Source organism: Rhinoraja longicauda, chromosome 6 (assembly GCF_053455715.1).
Source record: "Rhinoraja longicauda isolate Sanriku21f chromosome 6, sRhiLon1.1, whole genome shotgun sequence".
Classification (NCBI taxonomy): domain Eukaryota; kingdom Metazoa; phylum Chordata; class Chondrichthyes; order Rajiformes; family Arhynchobatidae; genus Rhinoraja; species Rhinoraja longicauda.
Genome location: NC_135958.1, coordinates 21,406,746 through 21,427,456, shown reverse-complemented (window position 1 = coordinate 21,427,456; position 20,711 = coordinate 21,406,746). Strand labels below are relative to the sequence as shown.

At 44.2% G+C, this 20,711-nt stretch overlaps 1 protein-coding gene across 2 annotated transcripts in view; it reads right to left on the bottom strand.

Annotated features, from left to right (window-relative positions):
• Positions 1 to 13,882, bottom strand: part of LOC144594319 (CCAAT/enhancer-binding protein gamma-like) — a 31,535-nt gene extending 17,653 nt beyond the window's left edge. Inside the window, exon 1 of one of the 2 annotated variants that reach the window (XM_078400675.1) lies at positions 13,785 to 13,882. The gene's annotated coding sequence lies outside the window, so the exon portion shown is untranslated. Of the gene's footprint in view, positions 1 to 12,033; positions 12,065 to 13,784 lie in introns of those variants that run through there. The other variant, XM_078400677.1, reaches the window with a different exon arrangement.
• Between the last annotated feature and the right edge of the window lie 6,829 nt (positions 13,883 to 20,711).

Sequence of the window (20,711 nt, the reverse complement as noted above, 5' to 3'; positions counted from 1 at the left end):
TTTTAAGAATCAGTTTGAAAGCGTGAAGTTGAATCATTCTATGAACTGCCTATTCCAATATGAAATGTACATAGTTCATAAAAGATCCATTACAGCACAGAAGGTAGCCTTTGCCTTGTAAATTATTCCCTTAAGTCTTATCCAATTTTGTTTTAAAAGCCTTGATCAACTCATCTTCTACTATCCCTGCATATTTGTCCTGCATTTACTCTCTCTACGCTCACAATTGTGCAGCCAAATTTGGCTCTAACTGCATCCACAAGTTTGCAGATGACACCTCTGCAGTGGGCCGGATCACAAACAATGATGAGACGGAGTACAGGATGAAGATGGAGAACTTAGTAACATGATGTTAGGACAACAACCTCTCCCTCAATATCAGCAAGACGAAGGAGCTAGTTATCAACTTCTGGAAGCGTGGAGGAATACATGCACCAATCAGCATCAAAGGTGCTGAAGTGGAAATGGTTGAATTCCTTGGTATTAATATTACCAACGATCTGTGGAGGACCAACCACATTAATACGACAGCCAAGAAGCCACACCAATGCCTCTGCCACCTTAGAAGACAGAGGAAATACTGCATGTCTCCAACGACGCTTAAAACATCTACAGGTGGACCATAGAAACCATATTGTCGGGCTATATCACAGCTTAGTTTGGGACAGCAAGAAATTGCATATTGTGGATGTAGCCCAGCTCATCACACAGATTACATGGCCCACCATCGACACCATCTACATTTCACGCTGCCTCAAAATAGCAGCCAAAATAATTGGTCATTCCTTAATCTCCCTGTTCCCTTCAGGCAAAAGGCACAGAAACTTGCAAGGGTGCACCACCAGACTTAAGAACTGCTTCTTCCCCTCTGTTATTAAGCTTTGATAAGCTAAGGTACTCCGGTTCACCTCTACCTTATTGTGGATATTGGACTTTGTCTATGGAACTGTACCATGGAACATTATGCTACAATGCTAAGAAATTTGTGTTTGGTAGATTATTTCTTTGTTGTAACAATGCTTCTTGGCAATAAATCTTATACCGTTGGAAAGCCTGTTTATTTCCCTTTTAAATGGTGCCACATTTGTAAGGAACATGCATTTGTGGGATGAGCAGCAGAGCTGAGTATATGGGTTGCGCCCACAAAATATTTGCCAAATCTTCTCTGCCAATGCCAAACAGCTTATTCTGCTGTTCCTATTGACTCTTGTTTTGAGCTTCTGGTACCCCCCAGGTGCTGACAATCAGGTGCCTGATTGGCACCTGATTGGCAGCATCTGTGAGCATGGGCCCTGCTACAGTGGTCAGTAGGTGTCTGCTCCAAGAATCGGCATGCCACGTTTGACTGATCTGGATAGGGCCCGTGCGATAGGGCAACTTCAAGCTGGTGTTCCGCAAAACCAAGTTGCGGCATTATTTGGAGTGAGCCCTAGTACCATCTCCAAAGTGAAGACTAAGTTCCATATAACGGGGGATGTCAGAGACAGGCCGCGAAGTGGGCGTCCCAAGAAGACGACACCCGAAGAAGACCGTTTCCTCACCCTGTCAGCACTTAGGAACCGTAGGCTGTCTTCTACAGATTTGCAGTCAAGGTTTGCAGGACCTCCAATCTCATAGTTCCCCAGCCCCGCACGGCCCGATTCTACCTCCTACCCAAAATCCACAAACACAATTGTCCCGGCAGACCCATTGTCTCTGCCTGCTCATGCCCCACCGAACTTATCTCTACCTACCTCGACTCCATCCTATCCCCCCTGGTCAAATCCCTCCCCACCTACGTCCAAGACACCTCACACGCTCTCCATCTCCTGGATAACTTCCGGTTCCCAGGCCCCAACTCCCTCATTTTCACCATGGATGTCCAGTCACTCTACACTTCCATCCCCCACAAGGATGGTCTCGAAGCCCTCCGTTTCTTCCTCGACCGTAGAACCAGCCAATCCCCATCGACCAACACTCTCCTCCGCCTAGCAGAGCTGGTTCTTACCCTCAACAACTTCTCCTTTGACTCCTCCCACTTCCTCCAAACCAGAGGCGTAGCTATGGGCACTCGCATGGGCCCTAGCTACGCCTGCCTCTTTGTCGGGTACGTCGAACAATCCCTGTTCCAGACGTACACTGGCCCCATCCCCGAACTCTACCTCCACTACATCGACGACTGCATTGGTGCTACCTCTTGCACCCATGCAGAACTCACTGACTTTATACACTTCACCTCCAATTTCCATCCTGCCCTTAAATATACCTGGACTATCTCTGACATCTCCCTCCCGTTTCTGGACCTCACCATCTCCATCACAGGAGAAAAACTAGTGACGGACATTTATTACAAGCCCACCGACTCGCACAGCTATCTGGACTACACTTCTTCCCACCCGGTCTCCTGCAAAAAGTCTATCCCCTACTCCCGATTCCTCCGTCTACGCCGCATCTGCGCCCGGGATGAGGTGTTTCAGACTAGGGCTTCCGAGATGTCCTCGTTTTTCAGAAAACGGGGCTTCCCCTCCTCCATTATAGATGAGGCTCTCACTAGGGTCTCTTCTACATCCCGCAGCTCCGCTCTTGCTCCCCATCCCCCCACTCGCAACAAGGACAGGATCCCCCTCGTTCTCACCTTCCACCCCACCAGCCAGCGGATCCAACATATCATCCACCAACATTTCCGTCACCTACAACAGGACCTCACCACTGGCCATATCTTCCCATCCCCTCCCCTCTCTGCGTTCCGCAGAGACCGTTCCCTCCGCAACTCCCTGGTCCACTCGTCCCTTCCTACCCAAACCACCCTAACCCCGGGCACTTTCCCTTGCAACCGCACGAGATGCAACACCTGTCCCTTTACCTCCCCCCTCAACTCCATCAAAGGACCCAAACATTCTTTCCAGGTGAGACAGAGGTTCACCTGCACCTCCTCCAACCTCATCTATTGCATCCGCTGCTCTAGATGTCAACGTATCTATATCGGCGAAACCAAGCGCAGGCTCGGCGATCGCTTCGTTGAACACCTGCGCTCGGTCCGCATTAACGCAACTGATCTCCCGGTGGCCCAGTACTTTAACTCCCCCTCCCATTCCCAGTCTGACCTCTCTGTCATGGGCCTCCTCCAGTGCCATAGTGAGGCCCGCCGGAAATTGGAGGAGCAGCACCTCATATTTCGCCTGGGCAGTTTGCAGCCCGGTGCTATGAACGTCGACTTCTCCAACTTCAGATAGCTCCTCTGTCCCTCCCTTCCCCTCCTCCTTCCCAGAGCTCCCTCTATCTTCCTGTCTCCACCTATATCCTTCCTTTGTCCCACCCCCGACATCAGTCTGAAGAAGGGTCTCGACCCGAAACGTCACCCATTCCTTCTCTCCCGAGATGCTGCCTGACCTGCTGAGTTACTCCAGCATTTTGTGAATAAATCGATTTGTACCAGCATCTGCAGTTATTTTCTTATACTAAGGTTTGCAGGACGATATGGCCGACGGCTCTCTGCCCAGACAATTCGGAACAGACTGCACGCAGCCGATCTCCGGTCTCATAGGGCTGCCAGGAGGCCTGCCATGACTGCCCTTTACCGTCAGGCCCGTTTGCGCTGGTGTCGGCAACACGTGCACTGGAACCTGAACATGTGGAGGAACGTTATGTTCAGCGATGAGTCCAGATTCTGCCTACGGCAGTTGGATCATAGGGTCAAAGTGTGGAGAAGACGCGGAGAACGCTATGCTGATTGCTGCACCGATAGAGTAACATCTTTTGGTGGAGGCAGTGTGATGGTGTGGGGCGGCATCTCCCTCACTGGAAAAACGAGGCTTGTCATCATTGGAGGCAATCTCAATGCAGAGAGATATCGAGATGAGATTCTGCAACCAGTGGCAATCCCATATCTCCACAGTCTGGGACCGAACTCTATCCTCCAAGATGACAATGCTCGCCCCCACAGAGCAGGGTTTCTCAGAGACTACCTCCAGAATTTGGGAGTGGAGAGGATGGAATGGCCTGCCAGCAGTCCTGACCTCAACCCCATTGAACTCTTGTGGGATCAGCTTGGGCGTGCTGTTCGTGCCAGAGTGACCAACACAACCACGTTGGCTGACTTGCGACAAATGCTGGTTGAAGAATGGGATGCCATCCCACAACAGTGTGTGACCAGGCTGGTGACCAGCATGAGGAGGAGGTGCCAGGCTGTTGTGGCTGTGTATGGTTCTTCCACTCTGAGCTACTGAGGCTCCTGTTTATTAAATGAATAAATTGTTAAATTGCCAATATGTCTTGTTTCTTCAGACTTCAATCATCCAATCCACCAAACAACACCGAACAAGAGTCAATGGCAGAATAAGCTGTTTGGCATTGGCAGAGAAGATTTGGCAGATTTTTCATGGGCGCAACCCACATACTCAGCTCTGCTGCTCATCCCACAAATGCACGTTCCTTACAAATGTGGCACCATTTAAAAGGGAAATAAACAGGCTTTCCAACGGTATAAGATTTATTGCCAAGAAGCATTGTTACAACAAAGAAATAATCTACCAAACACAAATTTCCTTACTTTTTGTGCTATGTTTATATTCTGTACTTTGAATCTTTCCCTTTACCTATTGTACTTGAGTTTGTTTTGATTGTATTGATGTATAGTATTATCTGATCAAATTAGATAAAATGGAAACTGATCAGATAGCATGCAAAACAAAGCTTTTCACTGTACCTCAGTACACGTGATAATATTAAACCTAAACCTTTAACTGGTGTCCCATAGTTTTCAAATTATTCATTAATAGAAACAGCATTCCTCTATTTACCATATCTAAACTGTCATTATCTTGTATATCTCCAGAATATATCTTTTCTAGACCAGTTTAAAACTGCTACTGAAATCTCTCATCCCTGGATCATTTAAATAACCATTGTCCTCATTTTCTCTTGGATGATCACAATGTTCTCCAAGTATGTAATGACCAGAACTGGCCATACAACTCTAGCTTTAGCTTAATCAATGTTTCATAAAAGTTCAACATAATCACCCTACTTTTTCTCCCTCCACAAATCCAAGAAGCACATATGCTTTACTGACCACTTTATCAACACATCCTGCCACTTTGAACGATTTATGCACATAAACACCCAGATCCTTCTGTTCCTGCACAGCCTTTACAACTGTGTATCTAGCCTCACCTCTTTCCTTCTGGCAAAAAGCATCACTTCACACTTGGGATTAAAATTCCATCAGCCATTGGTCTGCCAAATGAGCCAGCCTATACCCTCCTGCTGTTCCTCTCCTTTTCGTTGTTCCCATGCCTCGAAGTTTCAAATCACTTTCAAATTTTACTTATATACTCATCTTCAAGCCATTCGTGTATTATTACAAAAAGCAGTGACCCCAATATTGATTCCTGGAGATGTCACTGCCTGCTATCTCCCAATCCGAAAGATATTAACTATGACTCGTTGCTTTACATTTTTGAGGCAAGATTTTATCCACAGTGCTACTGAACTCTTAACTTAATGGGCCTCAGTTTTGCTATATAGTCTTTTATTGGAAAACGTTACCCGATAATCTATAAGGACAGTGTTGACTTTGCCTGGATAATTGCAAAAGCTTTTAAAATATTTGCTGTATTCTGGCTTTTCAGGAATGCTCTATATTTATTGGTTTTCAAAACTATTAGGTTATTTCAGTGCATTGTCATAACCAGGCTTGACCGAGTTTGCAATGTCCTTTTCTAAAGAACACGTGGAATCAGACTGGATAGGATGAAATTGTTTTCCTTGAAGCAATTTTCCTTCAATGACTGAGATATACAAGATTATGAGGAGCAAAAATGGGGTTCCGAGCAAGAAACTATTCTCCACAGCAGAGGTGTCTAAAATCAGAGTGCTTTGGTTTTGAGGAAGAAGGGTGGTTGGAATTTCAAATCCACTATTCAGAGAGCTGCCAAACAACATTTAAGTGTCGAACCAACAAGGCATAAAATACTATCCTGCTTTTGTTCTATATGACATAGATTTTTTTAAAGTAATAAACTGGTGACTCTAAGGTTACTAATAATAACTGACAGCACTGATGTTATTCTAAATTTAGCTAAACCAAATTTAAATTCACAACTGCTTTGATGAGATTTGACCTGTCTCTAGGGTAGGCCATCACCAGACTTTGCATTACCAGACCAGCAATATAGCCACAATGCTAACATAACCCTTAAGCAAATATGTACAATACAGAACAACAATATTCATAATATGCCTTGGGTACAAAAGTTTCCTCAAGGTCTCAAACAGGAGACAACAACATGATGTTGTCAACAAAAGGAGCTCAATGAGATGTATTGAAAGGAACTGTGGAATGCAAAGTTTGGGGAGGGAGCAGTGCTACAGCAGATGGTTTAGTAGCAACCATAGACACATGGTACAGAAACACAAGAGGGTGAAGACAGATGTTGTAGCTGCAAGAGAGGATATGGACACAGCATTATATAGGTAACCCATGGACAGAGCTGAAGGGTAGAACACAAGAAGATAGCAGGCAGAAAATTCACTGGTCCCTCGGATGGCTCCAAGACCTGGGGCATCTGGTGCAAAGATTGTGATGGTGCAGTGGTAGGGAACAAGACTGGAATCAAGTAATAGGCTCAGATAGGACTCACGCTAGAATCATGCGCATGGTAACAGGCCTTTTGGCCCAACTTGCCCCTGCCAACTAAGATGCTCCATCTAGACTAGTCCCACCGACCCATGTTTAGAGCATACCATTCTAAACCTTTCCTATCCATGTACTAATTAGAAAAAAATCTGAAAGATACCATCTCAGACATTCAGGGAATCAGAAAACCTAGCAGTGAAGATCACACAGTACATAGGATTCTCTCTGGAGCTGGCAAAGCCCCCCAGGGTCATTGGTTGGTGGGGAGGGTGATTTGTGAGGTTCTACTCAGTGCGGCCAGCCATGCTTTGAACAGAGCAATATTTGTGGATATCCAAACTGCCATAACACATAATGGAACCATTCTTTCCATGATGCTTGTGTCAATTCTTTGAAGCAGCTCTCAAATTACTCCTTCGTCCCTTCTCTTTCACCAATTGCTTTAAGAATTAATTTAATGTCCTTTTAAAGGTTACTATTGTGTTTCTCCCACTCATTTCAGCAGAACATCCCAGATCATGACAATGGTTGTCAAGTAACCCTTTGGTTCTTTTGCCATTCATCCACTTCTCTCCACTTTCTACATCCCTCATCCTGGACACAAACAATCCAGAAGTATCTATTAACAGCCCACTGATTCTCATTTATCTTGACTACACAACCTGCCTTCTCTCAGTTTCTCCGTCTCATCTGTTTCAAGGTGAGTTTTTCTGTTCTAGGACTTCCGAAATGCTCTCCTCCTCCAGGAGACATGACTGCCACTCTGCTGTAGTTGATTGAGCCCTCAGTCATACTTACTCCATTTCCTGGATCTCTGCTCTCACCCCACCATTTGCAAAACAGAAGAGAGAGTTCCCTTGGTCCTCACCTTCCACCCCCACTAACCTCCGCATCCAGCAGAAATCTAACATAAGTTACATCCATCCCACCCACCCACCAGATTTCCACAGAGACCACTCTCTCCCCTTGTCTGCTCATCTCTCTCCATCCCCAGCAATAATGGGAGCGCAACATTGGTCCCTGCAACTCTTCCTCACCATCATCCAGGGAGCCTTCGGGGTGAGGTAATGTTTACCGGGCACCTTCTTCAACCACGTCAATTGCATTTGGTGCTCTCCATGTGGCCTGGTCTACATTGGTGTAACCAATCATAGACCAGGCAACTGTTTTGCAAAATACCTACGCTCTGTCCACAATGGCCACGTTGAGCTTCTAATTGAAAGTCATTAACCCCTCTTCCCATTCTCACTCTGACCTGTCTGTCCTCAGCCTTTTCCACTGCCACAGCGAGGCCAAGCACGAACTACAAAAACACCTCATATTCCATATAGATAGCCTTTAACAAACACCAATGAATATTTCTAGTTTTTGGTGGCACACATCCAGTGCTTTATTCCCACTCTGACATAGATACATACATAGACATATCTACCCCTTCCTTTGTTCACTTTTTTCATTCCCCTTCCCCCTCCCCAATTACCTAGATAAGTTACCCTCACTCACCTGGTTCCATCTGACTATTATCCTTCCTTGTCTGATTCCACGTCACCTTCTAGCCTCTATCTCTACTCTTCTTCTCTTCTCCACCCATCTGATCCCACCTATCACCCAACAGCCTCTATCTCGTGAATGTTATTCCATAACTAGAAAAGTAATGAAAGCAGTCTTCTGAATATTTGTGTTTAAGGATCAGAGTATTTATGTTCTGTAAAGCAATCTTGTTAGTGAATGAAGTGTGTCATGACTGGCTCCACCTGCCCATCATCACCAACCTCATCTGGTTCTAACTACCAATGCTGCTCTAACCTCCCCCTGTCATCTCTCTGCACTGACCATCATCATCCCTTTTCACTCTCAGTCTTGATGCAAGATCGCAAGCCAAACATCAATTATTCTTTTGCCACCACAGATGCTGCTTCACCCATTGACTTCTTCCAGAAGTGTGTTTTCCTCTCCAGATTTCAGCATTTGTAGTTTATTTTGTCCCTGCACTAATAAACCTGGACCAACCAGTATTTTAAGCACAAAATATAAATAAATTCTAAAGCCTTCAAAAAAAAAAGTCAAACAAACTCAAAATTGTGACACACTTCATTCGGTAATAACGTCTCTTTACAGAATGTAAACACACTGATCCTTAAACACAATTGTTCAGGAGACCAGTTTGATTACATTTCTAATTATGGAATAATATTCCTAGTTTAAGCCTCACCCTTTAACATCACTCTGATCAACACAGCACTCCCTCCATGCTGCACTTAAGATTTTATGAGCTTACATTCTGAGGTGGGGACTGAACCCAGGACCAACTGTTCCAGAGACAAAAGTACCATAAACAAACAATCATACTGACCTCAAAGGGTGGAGTGCTGCTGGCTCAACCTGAGTCACCTGCAGAAGAGGCATGAACCAAAGTGTGACATAGCTGGTGGTGTACTGGCAAATTAAGGGTGAAGAGACGTTGTTACTGTGTTGCAGCCAATCCCCCACATCCACTGTCAGCACACTGATCACTTCCTCCACAGGTAGCCAGGAATGATGCAATCTTCAGCAATTATTTCCACAACATGCATTAAGTATTAGAGGCCGACTTAGTTCCCAGATAAATCCAAACAGCACTACCTAGCACTCACACAGCCAGCCCATTACAAACAGACTACAGAACTAACTTCTGTAACAGTTTTTTTTTAAAAAGACTGTGGTAACATCATTCTCAAGAAGAGTCTGACATCTCCAAAACATCTCAGAGCCCATATATAGTTCAGGTTAGCACTCTATCCGAATGGCAGCACATCTTAAATCATAGCTCTCCCTCAACACTACATTGCAGGTTTACCACGGGTTAGTAATACAAGTGAAAAATCAAAAACTGTTGCTGCTGTACATCTAAAATAAAATAGAAAAAGCTGTAAACATTCAGCAGGTCAGGTTGCATTTACAGAAATAAGTTAACCTTAAATTGGGGAAAGAGCAGGGGAGATTTACCAGGATCAAAATAAAGACCTTCTGGAGGAACCCAGTGGGTCAGGCAGCATCTGTGGAGGGAAATGGCAGTTGATATTTTGGGTTAAGAGTCTGCATTAGACTGATGCAGGGTCTTGACCTGAATCGTCGACTATCCCTCTGCCACCAAAGATGCTGCCTGATTCAGTTAGTTCCTCAAGCAGTTTGTTTTTTTACTCATATTTTCAGAACCTGTAGATTCTTGTGTTTCCAGCGCTTTACAAAGCAAAGGTGTCCAAAATAAAGGGTATATGTTTATGGAAAGTGGTAAGGAATTTAGAGTGGAATCCGAAAATGGATATTTACCCAAAGCTAGTTTGAATCTGGAAGAGGTAGCCTGTGTGTGTGGTGAAGGCAAGCACTCTCTCAACACTTAGGGAGTATCTGGACTAGCACTTCACCAAGGCCATGGACTAAGTACTGATAAATGGTTTTAGTATGGATGGGTATTTAATGGTTGATGAACACACTAGGCTGAGGGGGGAAGTTTCAGAGCTGTGCGACTTGAGGAAATATTATTTACTTCTCTTTCCACATATTTGTCGGGCCTGCTGAGACTTTCTGGCATTCTTTTTTTAATTTTAAATATTCAAGTCTCTATAGTGGAGCTGAACACTAGGATATCTTCGCTGAGAGATGAGAGCACTTTCAATGTTGATACTACGGAGATACAAGGAACTGCTGATGCTGGTTACAAAAAACAGACACGTGCTGGAGTAACTCAATCAGTAAGGCAGCATCTCTGGAGAACATGGGTATGTGATGTTGGATCGGGATCCTTCTTCAGACATGTCGATACTATCATGCTTTGTATCTGTACTTCTGAGATGATGCACTATCCTTTGTTTAAATTGTCAATACCAATGAATATTTGTACAAAAGGAATCTGGGTATTCTGGCTCAAGCGACAAAGAAAATATGCGGGAGGGGAGGACCAAGCAATTAAAATGGCAAATGGTGTGCTGGGTCCATGGCCTTTCAGGTAACAATTGTTCAAGTACAATGCAAGTACTGTGTATTCTTGGCTCTTTACCTGGGAAAGGATTTCCTTGGCTGGGAGTCATTGTAACATAGATTTTCATGACCAATTCCTGGAATGAGAGATGTCTTAGGGGGAGCAATGAGAAAGCCTGGTTTCTTGTTGCCAGAATTTAGAATAATGCATAAAAGTAATCCAAGGAGGCAAATGCTGGAGACTGTTTCTTTTGGTGGAGATAGCCAAGGATAACTTGGGAACACAATGACTTGGATGGTTGTTGGTTGCAGAGAACACAAAAAATGATGGAGTTGTGGACAATGAAGAATGCTATCAAAGCATACAGTAGGATTTTGATTAGTTACAAAGAGGGGCAAAGAATAGTCGATGTGATTTAATCTGACCACGTCTGAGGTGTTGCACTTTTGGGGGGGGTCACAGTATGCAATTAATTTCAGGACTCACAGCCGCATTGATGTACAGAGGGATCTTGGGGGGCAAGTTCGTAATCCCTGTATCAACACAAATAGAGAGTGATAAAGAAAGCGTATGGTCTGCTTGCCTTCACTGGTTGGAACATTGTGTATAAGAGTCAGGAAGTCATGTTGGAGCCTTGGTTCAGCGGCATTTGGTGTACTGTGTGCGGTTCTGGTTGCCCCATTACAGAAGGATGAGGAGGCCTTGGACAGGGTGTAGAAGAGGTTTAGTGGGACCAATATATTATTACACTGAATTCTATAGAACTTGGCATTAGGTCCAAATAGTCCATGTCAACTTTTCTGTTTTCTATAAATCTCCTCCATCCTTACTCCATCTCATCTCAAACACATTTTATAAGAAAGTCTTGGAAAACATACAGACTGGGCCACTGGTGGGGATAGATCAGACACCTGATTTTCAGCTTGAGGCTGAAAAGTTCCCTGGTGAAGCTCCATTTGAAGCTATGTACCATGTTTCATATCATCTTAGAAAATTGACTAAATATATGGATTTAAGCAAATTATAGAGAATAAGATACATGACACTCCAATAGCTATAGTCCAAGCCTGGTCCATTAAGTCAAAAGCAAAAAGCTAAAATATCATAACAAGCACATGCAATTCACTTTTCCACAACATAGAATAGTTAATAATGTGACCAATCAGACAAAATGCTCAGCAGCTGTCAATGAAGGAATTACAGAGGCATTAAGAATTTGATCAAAGATACATTTTAACAATTTCTTCCGAAAGGAAAGGTTGAGAGATAAGAAGAGAAATCCAAACTTTAGGGCCTTGGCAGCTAAAGGCACAGCCACCAATGGGAGAGACAAATAGCGAGACAGAGAGGCAGGAATTGTTGAAGCACTGCCCTCACAGGGTTAGAGTTTATTATCATTGTTACATGGTTTAAATCATGAAACACATTCCCAACAGCACTGTGGGAACACTGTTACTACCTGAGCTGTGATATTTGAAGATGGCAGCTCATCCAGGTCTTCAATGGCTAGGAATGCTGGCTGTGCTAGTGATACCCATATCGTGGAGTACGAATAAACAAAAAACAGTTGGAAGAGAAGGCATAATGGAAGAGAAGAAATGCTAAGGAGCCAATGAAGCATTTGATTGGTATCGGTTGTGAAAACAACACATTCCCAGGAGGAATACAAGAAGTGCAGGAAAGTACTTGAAAATAAATTTAGGAGGGCAAAAATGGGTCATGAAATACTATTGGCAGATAAGATTAAGGTGAATGCCAATGTATTCTATAAATATATTATGAGGAAGAGAATAAGCAGGAAAACAATAGGCCCTCTTCGGGACCAGAGGGGCAATCTGTGCATGGAGCTTTAGGATTTGGTTGGCCTAAGGATGCCCCAAGTGAAAATTTATCTTCTGTATTCACCAAAAATATTGCGATAGGAGAGTTCAGAGCAAGGGCATGTTGGCATTAGAAAGAAGGGCTGCGTCTTGGGATGCAAAAGGCAGAAATCTACCTGGATCTAAGTGAGATGTTTCCTATGCTGCCATAGGAGGCAAGGGAGAGGATTGATATGCTTCAAATGGCCATTTTTTTGCATCATTCTTAGCCATGGGTGAAGCACTGAATTGACAGGAGGATACCCAATGTTGACCTCTTATTCAAGAAGGGCAGCTGGGACAAACCAAGTAACTATAGGGCAGCAAGTCTAACGTCAGTGATGGGGAAATTACTAGAAAAATTCAAAGGTAAAGGAATTATCTTCACTTGGAAAGGCAGGCATTGATCAGGGATAGTCAGCTGGGCATTGTTCAGGGAAGTCTTGCCTGCCAAATTTCATATAATTTTTTCTGGACATAACTAAGTACAGGATTGAGAGGGAGCGTGTGACAGATAGTGTGTCTACATGGAATTCATTAAGGCCTTTGACAAGGTTCCATATGGCAGGCTGGGTCCAGAAGGTTACAGCCTGTGGGATACAGCACAGGCTGTCAAATTGGATTTGAGTTCCTCTACACTTGAAAATTGGTGGTGTCGTAGATCGCAAGAAATATTGTTTAAGGGTGCAGCATGATATAGACTAGATGGGCAGTGCAATAACAAATGGAATTTAATCCTGTGAAATCAGAGGATGCATTTTGGGAAGAAACACAAGGGAAGGTGTTTCCCAAAATGCATCCTCTCATTTCTCAGGATTAAAATCAATTTGTTATTAATCTGCCCATCTAGTGAGTGGCAGGGCCGGAGGGAGTGTTGATGAATAGAAGGATCTTAGGGTGCATATATATTGGTACCTAAAAATGGCAACACTAAGGGGGCTGCGTGTTGTGGATGTTGGAGTGCCGAGGCAGTTTGTGGACAGATGCTTCGGTCTGGCCCCTGACCCAGAGTTATCCCCACTCCTGTCGACGAGTTTCATCAGATCAACCCGGCCACTACTGGGATCAGTGCGGGTCCGCGACTCCTCTTCCACTCCCTCCCTCTCCTTTCCTCTCTTCCTTCCTTCCCTCCCTCCCAAGAGACGGGGCCTGAGCCCCGCATACAAAATACACCACCGATTCCCACCGGCGCTCGTTAACAGGCAACTTAACAGAGGCCTTGCAGCAAGCCCAGTCACCGCGCTCTCTCCGGAAAACCCGGCCCAGTCTACGAGGTTCAGACGCCGCGCTCTCCCCAGGCATCTTTCTAGCCCTGTCGCCGAGCTCTCCCCCGGGCCTTTCTCCCGCCTACCTGCCACTAGGCCTCGGCTTCTCTCGGACTTTATTTTTTGTTTTATTGACCTCAGCATTGCATCGACGGCTTGAAAGCCCACAAGCACCGCCTCGTCAGCACAGTTGACCAATTAACTCACGGTATTTGGAGTATGATGTAATCTTACTGGTGATTGTCAACTGAATGAACCAATCACGCACTGGAAGGGTGGAGGCGCCGACAGTTCTAGATGATGGATGGGAAGGTTCACCAATCCGAGTGGTTGTGAAGGACTCCACTGGAAATACTGCTCGCCAATTGGTACAGAGCCTCCTTGGAACCGCCCCTATTTCTAATTGGCAATGCACTGATCCAATCGTAATTGGCGTTTGTTGCCGTCGAACCTACGCGCCTAGGATGGTGGTTGCTGCAGCCAATCAGGAGCCGCCCACCAGGGACCAGGGGAAGACTCGACTTGGTGTCTCGAGCAGGTCCCGGCCAACTGACATCGCACTGGAAGATCCCACGAACAACAACATGGCAGTGACAGGCGAAATCAGAGACAGAAGAGACCTTTAAAATTGCCAACAACCGCAGTTGGCCTGAGAATTCGAATGGAATCAGATATTGACAGATTTAAGTGCGAGACGGTGTTGAAGGTGGAACTGTAGTCCGTGAATAGCACCCTGCCATAAATGTTCTTGTCAGAGTTGTTGATGTGCAAGGGACATGGCATCCTCCCTAAATATATTTTTCACCTTTGTGAATTGTAGGCGCAATTGTACACAACACTGGCACTGATGTGGGCCATCAACAATCTGCCAAAGCACTTAAAAACAGAGAAACATAGAAAAGTATGGCCCTTCGAACCAGCACTGCCATTCAATATGATCATGGCTGATCATCTAAAATCAGTAACCCGATCCTGCTTTTTTCCCATAACCCTTGATTCCTTTAGCCCTAAGAGCTAAATCTAACTCTTGAAAACGTCCAGTGAATTGGCCTCCATTGCCTTCTGTGGCAGAGAATTCCACAGATTCACAACTCTGGGTGAAGATGTTTTTCCTCATCTCAGTCCTAAATGGCCTACCCCTTATTCTTGAACCGGGACCCCTGGGTCTGGACTCCCCCAACATCCTTCATCTAGCCTGTCCAATCCTTTAAGAATTTTATATGTTTCTATAAGATCCCCTCTCATCCTTCTAAATTCTAGTGAATACACGCCCATTCGACCTATTCTTTCATCATATGTCAGTCCCGTCATCCTGGAAATTAATCTGGTGAACCTACGCTGCACTCCCTCAATAGCAATAATGTCCTTCCTCAAATTAGGAGACCAAAATTGCACAGAATATACCAGGTGTGGTCTCACCAGGCCCTGTACATCTGCAGTAGGACCTCCTTGCTCCTAAACTCAAATCCTCTTGCAATGAACGCCAGGATGGGGAGGAATCTGCCTGCAGACAGGAAGTGTCACAGCTGGCGTCCTGGTGCCATCGCAACAACCTGGAGCTCAATGCTCTTAAGATGGTGGAATTGATTATAGACTTTAGGAGGGCTCCCCCTCCCCCCACTCACCATCAACAACACCACAGTCACATCTGTGGGGTCATTTAAGTTCCTTGGAACCATCATCTCCAGGAACCTTAAATGGGAGGCCACCATCGACTCCACAGTCAAAAAGGCCCAACAGAGGATGTACTTCCTGCAGCAGCTGAGAAAACACAATCTGCCACAAGCAATGATGATCCAGTTTTATACTGCCATTATAGAGTCTGTCCTCACCTTCTCCATCATGGTCTGGTTTGGCTCAGCCACCAAGCATGACATCCGGAGACTGCAACGCATCATTCGATCAGCGGAGAAGGTTGTTGTTCCTCCCATCAACGAACTGTACACTGCAAGGGCCAGGAAGAGAGCAGGTAAGATCATCTCTGACCCCTCTCACCCTGGCCATAAACTCTTTGAAGCACTTCCCTCTGGAAGGTGACTCCGGACTGTCAAAGCCGCCACAGCCAGGCATAAAAACAGCTTTTTTCCATGAGCAATAGCTCTACTCAACAGCCAAAAGTCTGTAGCCTCCTTTTGCTCAGGTATTTCATTCTTCACATGTTTAAATGTTTTATTTTTAATTGTCTACTGTATATCGTGTTGCTCCTTACGAGCAAAGCACCAAGGCAAATTCCTTGTATGTATACATATTTGGCTAATAAAATGTATTCAATTTAATTTAATTCAACATGCCATTAGCTTTCTTCATTGCCTGCTGTACCTGCATGCTTACTTTCAGTGGCTGATATACAAGCACACCCAGGTCTCATTGCACCTACCCTTATCCTAATCTGATATCATTCAGATAATAATCTGCCTTCCTGTTCTTGCCACCAAACCTCACATTTATCCACATTACACTGCATCTGCCATGCATCTGCCCACTTACCCAATCTATCCAAGTCACCCTGCAGCCTCAGAGCATCCTCCTCGCAGCTCACACTGCCACCCAGTTTTATGTCATATGCACACTTGGAGATGTCACATTTAATTCCCTCGTCTAAATCATTAACATATATTCTAAATAACTGGGTCACAGCACCGAGCCTTGGGGCACCCCACTCATCTCTGCCTGCCATTCTCAAAAGGACCGTTAATTCCTACTCTTTGCTTCCTGTCTGCCAGTTCTCTATCCATATCAATACCCTACCCCCAATATCATGTGCTCTAATTTTGCACACTAATTTCTTGTGTGGGACCTTGTCAAAGGCTTTTTGAAAGTCCAGATACACCACATTCACTGGCTCTCCCTTATCCATTCTACTTATTACATCCTCAAAAAATTCCAGAAGATTAGTCAAGCATGATTTTCCCTTCATCAATCCATGCTGACTTTGACCGATCCTGTCACTGCTTTCCAAATGCAATGCTATTACATCTTTAATAATCAACTCAAGCGTCTTCCCCACTACCGATGAAAGGCTAACTGATCTATAATTCCCCGTTTTCTCTCTCCCTCTTTTCTTAAAAAGTGGAGTTACATTAACTACCCTCTAGTCCACAGGAACTGATCCAGAGTTTATAAAAACATTGGAAAATGACCACCAATGCATCCACAATTTCTAGGGCCACTGCCTTCAGTACTCTGGGATGCAGACCACCAGGCCATTGGGATTTATCTGACTTCAGTCCCAACAGTTTACCTAACACCATTTCCTGACTAATGTGGATTCCCTTCAATTCCTCCCTCCCACTAGATCCTCAGTCCCTTTGTATTTCTGGGAGATTGTTTGTGTCTTCCTTAGTGAAGACAGAACCAAAGTACTCGTTTAACTGTTCTGCCATTTCCTTGTTTCCTATTATAAATTCACCTGTCTCTGATTGTAAGGGACCAACATTTGTCTTCACTAATCTTTTCCTTTTTACATATCTAAAGAAGCTTTTACAGTCAGTTTTTATATTCCCCGCAAGCTTTCTTTCATGCTCTTTTCCCCCCTCTTAATTAACCCCTTTGTCCTCCTCTGTTGAGTTCTAATTTTTTACCAGTCCTCTGGTTTGCCTCTTCCTTGGATTTAACTCTATCCTTGATTTCCCTCCTTAGCCACGGTTGAGCTGCCTTTCCCATTTAATTTCTTCGCCAGACAGGGATGAACAATCCATGCGGTCTTTAAATCTTTTCCATTGCATCTCCATCTTGTATAATTTTCCAGTCTATCCTGGCCAATTCCTGTCTCATACCTTCAAAGTCTCTTTAAGTTCAGGACCCTCGTCTGAATTAACTGTGTCACTCTCCATCCTAAAGCAGAATTCCACCATATTCCACCATGTTTCCCAAGGGGCTTTGCACAATATCGCTAATTAATCCTTCCGCATTACACAATACCCAGTCTAGGATGGCCTGCCCTCTGGTCGGTTCCTCTACATATTGGTTTAAAAAACTATTCTTACATTCCACCTACATTCCAGAAATTCTCCTCCTCAGTGCTGTTACCAATATGTAGATTAATGTCACCCATGATAACTGCTGTACCTTTGCTACACGCTTCCTTATTTCCTTCTTGATGCGATCCCCAACCGCCCTACTGCTGTTTGGTGGTCTGTAGACAACTCCAACAAACGTTTTCTGCCCTTGGCTATTTCGCAGTTCTACCCATACCAATTCTACAGCAAGCTAATGTCACTCCTTACTATTGCATTCATCTCCTCTTTAACCAGCAATACAACCCCACCTCCTCTTCCTTTCTGTCTGTCCTTCGTTAAAGTTGATGATAGAGCTACTGGGTGATAGTCATTGAAACAAGTCGCTGTAGTTTCTTGGAACTAGAATGAAGCAGGTTTCCTCAAAGCAGATGGAGACAGAGGACTGTTGAAGTGAGAGCTTCGGAGGCGATCGCTATCAATGATGCATCTCCACCAGATGAGATTAATACCTTTTACACCGGCAAATAAAAGCCACCCAAGGACTCTATCTGGGCTGGCTGCTTTCCGAGAGCTTACCCTTGTGAAAGCAGATCTACCTTCACTCACGGAGATGTATGGTGATAGAGGGGAGGGAGGAGGGGAGGAGGGGGTGGGGACGGAACGCATCTTGGTGGAGCTTTGTTTGCCTTTTCGAAATCGGTGTAAAAGTTACTAAGCTCATCTGGTAGAGATGCATCATTAGCCAGAGATCGCCGCCGATTTCAGCTTGTAATCTGTGATGGTATTCAGGCCTTGCCAGAGTCGCTTGACATCCATTCAAATAACTTGAGTTTCCAGCTTGTTTTGGAAGTTTCTCTTGGCATCACTGATAACCTTGCGGAGATCATACTCAGCTTCTTACACACTGAGGGATCATCTTCTTGAAAGCCTCGGATCTGGACTTTAGCAGAGAGTGAATCTCCCTGTTCATCCTAGGTTTCTGGTAGGATAGCCCCTAATTTGTGATCAAATGGTATTTTCCCTTTATAGTGAGCGAATTTGATTACATAGGGAAGTATATAGGGCCCAGATGAGACTTGCAACTGGGAGATTGTATACAGTTTTGCTCTCCTCAGCTAAAAATGACTTGCATGACATGGGCAGAGTGCGGTGAAAACTCACTAGACTGGTTCTTGAGTTGGCGGATTTACTGTACAGAGAGATTGAGTAGATTAGAGCGTATTCCAAAATTAAGAAAAATGGGAGGTGATCTCATTGAAATATTTGAAGTTTTTGCAGAGCTCAACACGATAAATGCAGGGAGGCTGTTTCCTCTGGCCAAATACTATCGAACTAGAGATCACATTCTCAGAATACGGGATAGGCTATGTAGGCACAAGAGAGGCGCAGATGCTGGAATCTGTGGCAAAAAAATAGAAATACCGAGGAAATCAGCAAAAAAAGACGTAGTGCTGGAGTAACAGCATGTCAGGCAGCATCTCCAGAGAACATGGATAGCTGATGTTTCGGGTTGGGACCCTTCTTCACATTCAGCAGATCAGGCAGCATTCGGAGGGGGAAATAGGGAAGGGTGATGGAGGCCATGTAGTACTGAAATAAAGCGAAAAAAATCTTCACTCCTGAAAAAAACAAGTGTTTGAGTCAAATAATTATTGAATCCAGCTCTGGGTGGTATACTTTGGTAAAGGTGAAGACATTGGAGAGAGTGCAGAAAAGATGTTCAGAAACAGATGAGGTTGATTAGAGATCTGACAAAGGTTTTTAAAATCATGATGGACATAGACAGGCTTCTATGTTCATCTCATTTGATGTATATTCATTCAAATGTAATTACCTGACACTTTTCCAGATTAAATTCCATTTGCCACTTTTGTGCACAATTCATGACATCATCCGCCTCTCTCTAGTCAAAGCTTTCCTCCATATGATAAACTTTTAAAATCTTTGCAAACACCCTATTTCAAAGTATACTATTTGTATTTATTACTAAAAAATCAAATGATCAAATAAATACCAAGACCAATGTTATCAACTTTCCAGTTATAAAAGCACTAACCAACTATTAACTTTGCTTCTTGTCATTGAGTCAATTTTGGATCTAATTACCAATTTGTCTTACAACCTTTAATCTTTTTGACCAGCCTGCCAGGATGGCATGGATTAGGAAAGAGGCTTCGGTATTCCCTCTGCACTCTCCCCAGTGCAATCATGTCCTTCCAAGAAGTGTGGCGACCAGAATTGCGCACTGTATTCAGTAAAATTCTGATAAACTTATACAGATCGATGTTGGACCACACTTATAACATTCTGAATAGTTTTGGTTGCAAATAATAAAAGGGGCACTGGGAGATATGCAGAAATAATGTGCAAGGACAAATGCCAATGATGCATTCAACACAATCATCCCCTCCAAATATCACCAAGCTCCAAGTTGGACACAATGGCCCATCTCTTGCATTACCATGGACTTGTTTTCTAATTGTAATTTGCACTATTGCCTTTTTTTTGCAATATTTTACTTTTCGCTGTTTTGTAGAATTTATGTATAATGTTTTTGTGTGTTGTCGGAGTCTATGTGCCTGTGATGCTGCGGCAGGCCTCTATTACCTCTATTTGTGCTGCGTATCTCATGTACTTGTCCATAACTTCTGTGGCAAAGAATGCATGAGCTCCCTGCTCCTAGGTTTATTCTTGTCACATATACCGAAGTACAGAGAAAACCTTTGTTTTGCATGCTATCCAATCAAATCAGATAATACAATACAAAAATACAATCAAACTCGGGTACAATAGGTTGATCAAAGGGGGAAGGTACAGAGTGCAGAGTATAGTTTTCAGCATTGTAGAACATCAGTTCCATGGACTGGAATGTGAGGATGGTGGAGGCAGAGGGTGAAGGTGGTTAAACAGTGTGGAAGAGAAATTGGTTGGTAACCCTGTCGATTGTGGAAATGGAGTGCTGAGCAGTTTTGAAAGCAGAACGCGATAGCCATCCAGCCGGATCTGTGAATGAGCCACACACAACCTGTTCGGATGAGTGGTTGAAGTGGCGAT